The sequence below is a fragment of the Rhamphochromis sp. 'chilingali' genome (assembly GCF_963969265.1).
Source record: "Rhamphochromis sp. 'chilingali' genome assembly, chromosome: 2".
Lineage (NCBI taxonomy): Eukaryota > Metazoa > Chordata > Actinopteri > Cichliformes > Cichlidae > Rhamphochromis > Rhamphochromis sp. 'chilingali'.
The window spans coordinates 8,904,626-8,913,845 of NC_137930.1; the positions used below are offsets into that span (position 1 = coordinate 8,904,626).

Genomic DNA, 9,220 nt, shown 5'->3' on the forward strand with positions numbered 1-9,220 from the left:
TAACATGTGAATATAATTGAAGCAAAAGTAGAAAATGAAATGAGTAAGAACACACATGCTTAAAATTGAAACAAATTCTGCCCAGCAACATGACATACCGGCGGCGGGAAGGGGGCGCTATCTTTCGCGCCACTGAGACAAAGGAGACAAAGATGGAGGTTACGTCGCCTAGTATGTTGTCAGACCTTACAGTAAGTATCATTTACCAGTTTATCTTAATGTACTGAAAATATGCCGGGTTTCTGGAAGAATGTGAATTTATATAAAATATAGGAGTTATGTAGGAGTTTAGAGTTTAAGTTAATTACTGCTTAACTATACCTAACTAACCTTAATGTAACAGTCTTGCTAACATATCCTACTCTTAATTTTATTATTAGTTCTTGGATTTCGTGCCATACTCCATTAGAGTTAATGTGTTTTGGTAGTATTTTTATGTATTACTTTATTCATGTATTTATCGATTTACTTTATTTATGTATTAGAGTATTCAGAAATTGCTCTTAGAACCAGTGTGGTAGTTGGCTAGCGGCTCCGACAGGCATTATGTTGTCTATGAGCAACGCCAGAGTCAGCACCTAACCGTAGCAGTGTTGAGTAAAATGACAATATTGTGGTTAGCTCTGAATATAGCAAATGTAGTTATCACCGCGACCATTCGTTTACTAGCAGAGAATAGGAATAAAGACTGAGTAACTTTAACATGAAATATACCTCATATTGACAGAGATAATTATTTTTTCAAGCAGTTAAAGCAGTTTTTGCATCTAGTATGATTAACTAAAGTATGTGCACATTCTTTTTTAAGGCTTATTGCTGGAAACATGCTCTGATATAGTTTCTTTTTTATGCAGAACTTCTGAGGAAGTAATAGTCAGTGTTATTTAAAAAAACCAAACAACAGCAACTTGACCATGCAAATTATCTTACTTATTTAGCCATGTGTTTCATTTTTTCAGCACACATATGACAACTTAGAATCTGTCAAAGTCCTTGTAACCACTTTTATAGATGAGAAAGAAATTTGTAAAAAAAAAAAATTCTTATTGTCAGCAGTGCCACAGACATCAGACATCACTATTAGTCAGGATCAGATTTATTCACCAAGTAGCAACTAGAAGATAAAATCAATTTATTTATTATTCAGAATTTCTTTTAGTCATTGCGTTATAATCACGTAGTTAAGAAACCGCCTTCTTCTGCTGCAGCTTTTTGAGTAAACTCGTGCTTTTATGCTCTGTGGAAATTTGCTGTCATGACTTTGAAGATTATTGCAGAGAGGTAAAGTGTCTGGTGTTGCCTTTACACAGTCTACCATTACCACAGAAGAACAAAGTCAACCCCTGAAGTCACTCAGGAAAGCCCCACAGATTCTTAAGGAGTATGAAACCTGTCGGTGCCATCGAGGAGGCTCCTTGTGAAGACTTGCATTGGGGATTTGGTGGAGAGGTGTGGTTAGTAAGTATAGCACTTTACTGTACTTTGTTAAAATTTTGCAATGAATGTTTTCCTTTAAAAATGTTGAAGTGCACAGAAGTAAAAAAGTTTGTTTTCCAGTTACCCTCTTAGTGCAGAGAAGCTAACTGTAGCAAAAAGCATCCTCACCAATTTTCCACCCTTAAGTGGCAGGACAGGGGGAAGGATTTGTAAGTAAATTTAGCATTTTAATAATGTAAATTCCACTACATACTGTAAATTGCACTTGTTCCCACTTACTGTGTATCGTTTAACCTTTATCTAATTATTTATTAGAGCTTTTTTTCTCAGTTAAAATTGCTCAGCTGTTACCCATATACCTCAGGAGCATTATTATGATCCAGTCTCTCATTGTGGATTCCTAGAGACTAAACTGCGCAACCTTAGACGGAATCTCGACCAGGGGCAGAGACATTATAAGAAGCGAAAAGTGACAGATGACTGTGGTGAAGACAAGAAGCTCAGGCGAGAGGATGGGAATACCAGCAGCACAGATGAGTGGGTCACCCAAGTTATTGCGGCCCTCAGCTGAGAACCTTCCAATTATCATGTCAGGCATGGAGGAAACATACACCAGTCTCAGAGCCTGGAATATTCGGAGAGTACCCACGGTTTTTGGACATGCCAAGTCTGGTAAGTTGCTTGGTTCTCTGGTAATGGTTTATGTACTCCTTCTCCACTCAGTTGTGTTTTGCATACAAAGTATGTAACAGGAGTCGATACATTTGGAGGTATGTTTATGAGCTCCTAGTGAATATTTTGAAAGTTTTATAACTTCAGAGTTTGATCATTACTCCCTGCGCACTGATTACAATGAGCATCACTTTTCACATGGTCCAAAATCTTAGTCGTACCACCAAATGACTATCTAATAGTAGGGACATCAAATGACAATGCAGAAAGTGCTGCTCGTGGAAGTGAAAACCCTACAAAAAAATCACCTAAATCTGTATGAAACTGCTTTCAGCAGCACTATTTTCAACAAAAAAGCTCTACAGGACAAACCGCAGACAGACAACATAAGAAATTGTCTGCTAGAAAGTTGAACATCAGCTAAAAAGTCCTAATTTTTTCTCAGGGTCTGATGGGACCCAAATCATAGCTAAAATGAAGGAATAATGGACTTGTATTCAAATACCACTCCAAGTAAATTGTTGTTTCACTGTGTAGGTAAGCTTGATGTGGAATGGGTAATAGAAATGTGATACTATAAAGTTTGATTTTAGCCTTTCAGCTACCAAATGGACAGAATGTACTTTTGATTTAATGTATTTAATGCTTCATTTTAAACGTAAACACTTCTTTTATTTCCGTAGGCTGGACTTGGAGTTTGGCAATCTTACAGGAGGAAAGGTGGACCTCTTTTTGCGAAAATGGGAAGCCAGTAGGGCTGCCACAAACGATTATTTTGATAGTCGACTAGTCACCGATTATTTATGCGATTAGTCGACTAATCAGATCATCATCCACTGGACGTAAAACTACAGCTTATTGCACCAGCAGCATCTGCTCTTATATAACTATCATTAGCTTACAGCTTTAAGCTTTTAAGGTGCTAACTAAAAATAAAGACAAGATGATAGTTTATTCAATTTTAATGAAATTTGCAGATTGTTTCGGTAAAGTTTAATAAACTCCTTGCTATCTAAAATATAACAGGACACCGGAGTATATTCTCCAGCATCTCACACTTCTGATGATCAGCTGTCTGCTTGACGTTTATTCAGCTGTGTAAAAACTATAACTTTAATCTCAGCCAAACCGATTTACTCAGGAACAAATAAAATACTAAAAAAAAAAAACAAAAAAAAAAGCCATACAACAACATTTTTAATTTATCTAAGTGACTCATATATATTTAACCTGAGTCGCGAAAGACGGCGGTGGGTTTGAAAACAATTTGCCGGGAGTCCGGTGTTCTCACGGCGCTAGTGACCTAGCCCCCGGCTAGCTATCGAGCTAGTGGGTAACAGACGTCTCCGAAAACGTCGGAGCGCTTTTGAAAATATGTGGTGTCCTGATAAACTGAGCAGATATTTGAGGTTTACACAGCTACATTCTCGCCTGAAAATATGTTAAACGTTTATTTTGTGACCCAGAAAGAATAATAAGAGTAATATTAAAACTAACTAGCTACCGCCATTGTTGGAAACTAAGCTGGGCCGCGCTATGAATTCTGGGACACAGCTGCTTCTTCTTCTTCTTCGGGGTTTAACGGCAGCTGGCATCCTTGTACATGCTGTGCTGCCATCTTCTGTTTCAGTCCGTTATTACACTCTTAAATCCTGCTATTATTCCTGCGTCTTTTGCGATCTTACAAAGCTTCAAACGACACGTCGACTATTAAATCAGTCGTCGACGATTTTGATAGTCGACGTAATCGTGACTAGTCGACAAATCGTGGCAGCCCTAGAAGCCACTATCATTCCGAAGCTCAAATCAGTAGCTGCCCTGGAAACAAGAACCCCCCCGCCATGTGTTAACACACCTACTCCCACCAGTTGGTGCCAGTCGTTGCAGCCTTTTTTGCACTGGTATGTATTCAGTAAAGTTCTCACGGTATTTACCTGAGGAAAGCATTTGTCTACACCTCACTGAATACTATCTTTATCTTCCCCATCTCCAAGCCTGGAACAAGTATTGCATCGCTTTGCAGTGATCCTGAAGCATCATCCACAACACACCAACCCCAGCTGATATGCATCGGTGATCTAAAGAGGGCAACCAGGCAGTACATCATTGTTGCTAAGAATGACAGAGTAACCATTTCTCTGAATGATGGCCTGACGTGTGCTGTGGATAAGCTTTTCAAACTGTACTGGGTATGTAACTTGTCCTATCCAGCACCACTTGGCTCCGTCTTCACCTTCTTTGAGTTTGTCTATGACCTGCCGCTGTCCACCCAAAGGAAAACCAAAGTACTGGAGCTGATTGCACAGATTAAAGGATGCAAGTAAAATGTTCACCTGTCCAAAATGTAGAGAGTCTCTGTTCACAGAGGTGAGAAACCTCATTTGGCATCTTTGTCAAATACACTGCTTATCAGGACTGACCATTTTTATGCCTATGCAGTGGAAAGGTCAGACAATATGAACTGATTGGCTGAAATTTTTGATTTTCGTATTTAAACCCAAGGTACAAAATTGTATAACCTGGATGCTATATTCGCCAAAATGTATGTTTTTCTGTTTGCATGCAACTGCACATTTGTTAAATGTTGACAATTTGTTGAAGATGACAATTGTTACCTTTAAAAATTTTAATTCATGTATTGTCTGGATTATATCAGAACATTATATATATATTGAAAAAATTGAAAAAAGGGCAATCATATATATTGCCCTCAAATTTTTTTGACATTTTAATGATCTAGAGAGATAGAAAGCTAGTCAGATATGAATTTTGTTTGATTTTGTAAAGTAAAAATTGTGATATAGCTTTGGCTAAAATTGAATTTAAAACATTTTAATTGAAAAGATTCTGACAGCTGTTGTTCATTCAGTTTGTAATGATTTATAATATGCCAAATAAAAAATGGAATTCAATAAATGTATAATATATACCCATCTTTTTTCTCCTTTTTTAAAAAAAATTGAAATGTACACATTTTAACACATCTTTGTGTCAAAATAACACATCTTTGTGTTTACATTTTTTAACACAGAAGATGTGTTAAAGGAGCAGACACATTAATTGTGTTAAAACTGACACATCATGTGTTGTCCCTAATCTGATGCAGCACATGTGTTAAAATTTAACACATGATGTGTCAATTTTAACACATCCCTTCTAAGAGTGTAATATCCCAGTGGTAGAAGCTTTATTAATGTAATAAGGCCCCAGGTAAAATTTCTTGCTCAATAAATTGTATGTATAGTCTCTGTTGTCAGCAAATCAGAGAATGATGTTTAAAATTCAACACTTAAACAGCCTAAACCTAGAGAGTTGTTGGTTTTTTAGATTTTAAATATGCATTTTGACATTGATCAGAGTAAGTGGAGCATCACATTTATTTATGTGTTCAACAAATAAATATTAACGTTAATCATAAAATAAAGGAAACCTCATTGTGAGTAGATAGAATTGCATTGTTTGCTGTAAAAGGCAAAACAGTAATCTGCTAGTAAACAGTAAGCTGCAGATTAGAAGGAATGAAATTGTGCTTCTTGTTGTTCTAGACAAAATAAATAAGCTGTGCTTTGGTCTCCCTCTGCTAACCGTTGCCTTCTAGAGCTCACATATGAGCTTTTGCCTTTATAAAGATAAAGGTTGTGAAGTTGGTCATTTAAAATAGCTACGTCTTCTTTTTCAGTAGATTTCATTTGGAGTAATGAGACATTCAATTTTGGAAATCAAAGTTTGTTCTTCCCTTTTTATGTTTCAGGTTAAATTACTGCTATAGTTCTAAGGAAATTAAAAGATTTCCCAGTAAACACAGAAGCTGTTTTCATCAGTTATTTTGTGGAGAAAGAAGGACGCTATTCTCAACATGAGGTATAACAGCCTAATGCTCTAAAGCAGATAGCCCCTCACTTCTCCCTGGCTGGTTTTTCCCCAGTTTGTTTTCCCTCTGTCTCTCCATTTTGGTTATCGCTCTCTTTCTCACTCCCTCTCTGTCTGTTGATGTTGTTGTCTGCATTTATGGGCATGACTAATCCAGGGTTCCCCCTCTGGCAATTCAGCTGTCAGTCAATCTTTGCTGACTTGTTGAGCTACACAGTGAAACCCTGGCTTCTTCTTTTCTGTGTATTTGCACAGCTCCTGTTTTCCCTGGATGTTTACCATGTGTTAATACAACCTGCAACTCGGGTGTAAGTACCCTATAACCACATGTAATTTTCCGTCACAAGTCAGGTTTTTACAGGAAACACTGAAATAATGACACTGTTAGACATGCAACTAAGGCGTAAGTATCCTGTAATTGTGCCTAATATCAAGTGGCAAGTCAGGTTTTTACAGGAAACAATGACATAATTACATTGTAAGTACCTTGTACTTTTGGGGGCATGGGTCGTATTATGACGTCACAATCAGAGTCCCTGCAACAGTATTTGATAGTTTTCTTTTCTAGACATGAAAAATCTTAATTTAATAATATTACTTTAACCATTTAACAATTCAGAAAAGTTACAGGGTTAATTTTTATGCTGTGCAAGGCAAGTCTCTAAGCTTGTTGTTAGGTAATACTTTAAAATTTAACTTAGCTGTATGTTATTAACCCATCCTAGAAGCAAAAATCTAATTTTGTAGCTAAATAATTTTATTAAAGGTTGTCTGTCTCTATGTGTTAACCTTGCTATAGAGTTGCAACCTATCCAGGAGGTACCCTGCCTTTGTGTATGTCAGCTGAGATAGGCTCTCTAACTAATAGTCATTTCACATATTGTCACAATGCTTTTTTATTATAACTGGTCAACTATACTTTCTATAATATATATATATATATATATATATATATAAAAATACGGAGTAATGAACTGTAGTCAGGTAGTGGCAGTACAGCTATTATGGAGTGATCCAGTTTTTCCATTTTAATCAATAATCATAATCAGGAATGCCCATAGTTTAATGGCACAATTTTTGGTTTAAACATATTTACATACCACACTTTCTTGTATTAGGGAAGGATTGCAAAGTTAGTCAAACAAGCATTAGAAATTTTTTTTTAAAGAGCAACAGTAAAGAGTAAAGAGAGTAAATATTAAGGCATTACACTCGTTTAACTTCAGTAAGATGAATAGTGTTTCTCTTTTCCAGAAAAAAAACTATCCTGTGACTCTTTTTCTTCAAACTTACAGTACGATTTAAATTCCATGCTGTCTTTCAAACAAACATCAACATCTCCCTGTGTGCTAGGACCTCGAAAAACTACTGTGAAATATCTAAATGACCAGAAAATATAATGACAAAAAATATATCCATGTGTTTTTCTGACTCATTTTCAACTGTCCAGAGATTGTAGGGTCTAATCTCCTAACAACAAGTAACTGCAACAAAAGTTCTGTGTGCTACATATGCAGAGTGATTTCATCTCCTCCACTCTATTCAGAACTGCAGGGCAATGTGGCGGCTTCCACATTGCTATGTATTTTTAATGGATTAATTCAAAGTTTATGAAGGCGCATCATTTTCTTGGAAGATGTAATTGCATGCTGATCTGTGGTGGTTGTAGCTCAGGTGGTAGAACAGGACATCTACTGATAGGAAGGTTGGTGGTTTGATCCATGGCTGCATGCCAAATATCCTTGGGACATGCAAGATACTAAGCCAAAGTTGCACTCTGATGTATCTTTCGGGGTGTGAATGTTAGCTCGAAAACACTTAAAAGCAAAGAAGAATGTGCTTCTGTGAATGTGACATCCTGTATAAAGCGCTCTGAGTGCTCTGGGAAAGTAGCAAAGCCCTATATGAGAAACAGTCTACTTACCATTTAATCTATGTATATTTATGAGTACAGCATTCTTTTGTCTTTTAAATAACCTCAAAAACAATGGACTCTACATTCAACAGACTTTCAGTGTTTTTTTTCATAATTCACTTGTACCTGTGGAAATAAAATAAATATAAGAAGATCTATAAGAAGAAACAAAAATTAAACACTTCTTTTTGTTTGTTTTGGTATGTTTCACAGATTTGATTCTACAACTGAACATGTATAATCATTTTCTCCATCTGCATTGGTTCTGTAGATTGTCAATAGCTTGACAGAAAAAGCTATGGGAAGGCATAGTGCTGGGCTTTTCTTAACAAAACACAAAAACTTTAATCAACATCGCATAATCTGAGTGGAAAATAAAGTGACTATATTTTAATAATTATATTTTTGTACATCAATCCAATACAGTAAGGAAGATTATCCATCCATCCATTTTCTTCCGCTTATCCGGGGCCGGGTCGCGAGGGCACCAGCCCAAGCAGAGAAGCCCAGACCTCCCTCCCTGGCGTTCCCAGGCCAGCTGAGAGATATAATCTCTCCAGCGTCCTGGGTCTGGAAAACCTCGCCCAGGAGGTGCCCAGGGGGCATCCTTGTCAGATGCCCGAACCATCTCAACTGGCTCCTTTTGATGTGGAAAGATTAATATATTTAAATCTGTGAGAGCCACAGGTGTTGTGATAGATTAAATACAGAAAACCTATCCGGTGTTCCAGGTTAACTGGTTGGATTTGTTTACATATTCCATGCTCTGAGTTCCAGATGTTTGATCCTGGTCTTCTCTCTCTGTCTCTCTCTCTGTTAGTGTGTCATGCAATTTGACAAGAGGTCTCCAGCTCATGCAAATATTATCTTCAGGCAACAATGAAATTATCAGAGGTGTGGACTCGAGTCACATGACTTGGACTCGAGTCAGACTCGAGTCATTAATTTTATGACTTTAGACTTGACTTGAAAAAATGTTCTAAGACTTGTGACTTGACTTGGACTTTTACACCAATGACTTGGGACTTGAATTGGACTTGAACCGGTTTACTTGAAAAGACTTGATATTTTACCCCAAATATAAAATTTAACATGCATATTATATAGAGATTGAAAATGTGACGTCATTCACGGGTAGAACCGCAAAGGATTCTGGGAACTCGTGGCAAGCGGTACTAGCGCACGCAGGCTTTCAATTAAAATCAGTTACACAGCGATAAAAAGAAACACAAAAATGTCAAGAAGCCGTTGTATTATTAACTGCAATAGCCGGTCGCATGACAGCCACGGGAAGCCGACGGGTAAAGAGATCGGTTGTTATCGGAT

At 37.1% G+C, this 9,220-nt stretch overlaps 1 long non-coding RNA gene across 2 annotated transcripts; it reads left to right on the forward strand.

Moving 5' to 3' along the window:
- Positions 1-117: 117 nt before the first annotated feature.
- LOC308392008 lies at positions 118-5,018 on the forward strand. 2 transcript variants are annotated; one of them, XR_013970740.1, is made up of 6 exons: positions 118-191; positions 1,311-1,458; positions 1,558-1,646; positions 1,802-2,109; positions 2,793-4,010; positions 4,104-5,018. It is a non-coding gene; the product is annotated as an uncharacterized lncRNA (long non-coding RNA). The 2 variants fall into 2 exon arrangements; XR_013970741.1 differs by having other exon boundaries at positions 1,842-2,109.
- Positions 5,019-9,220: the final 4,202 nt, after the last annotated feature.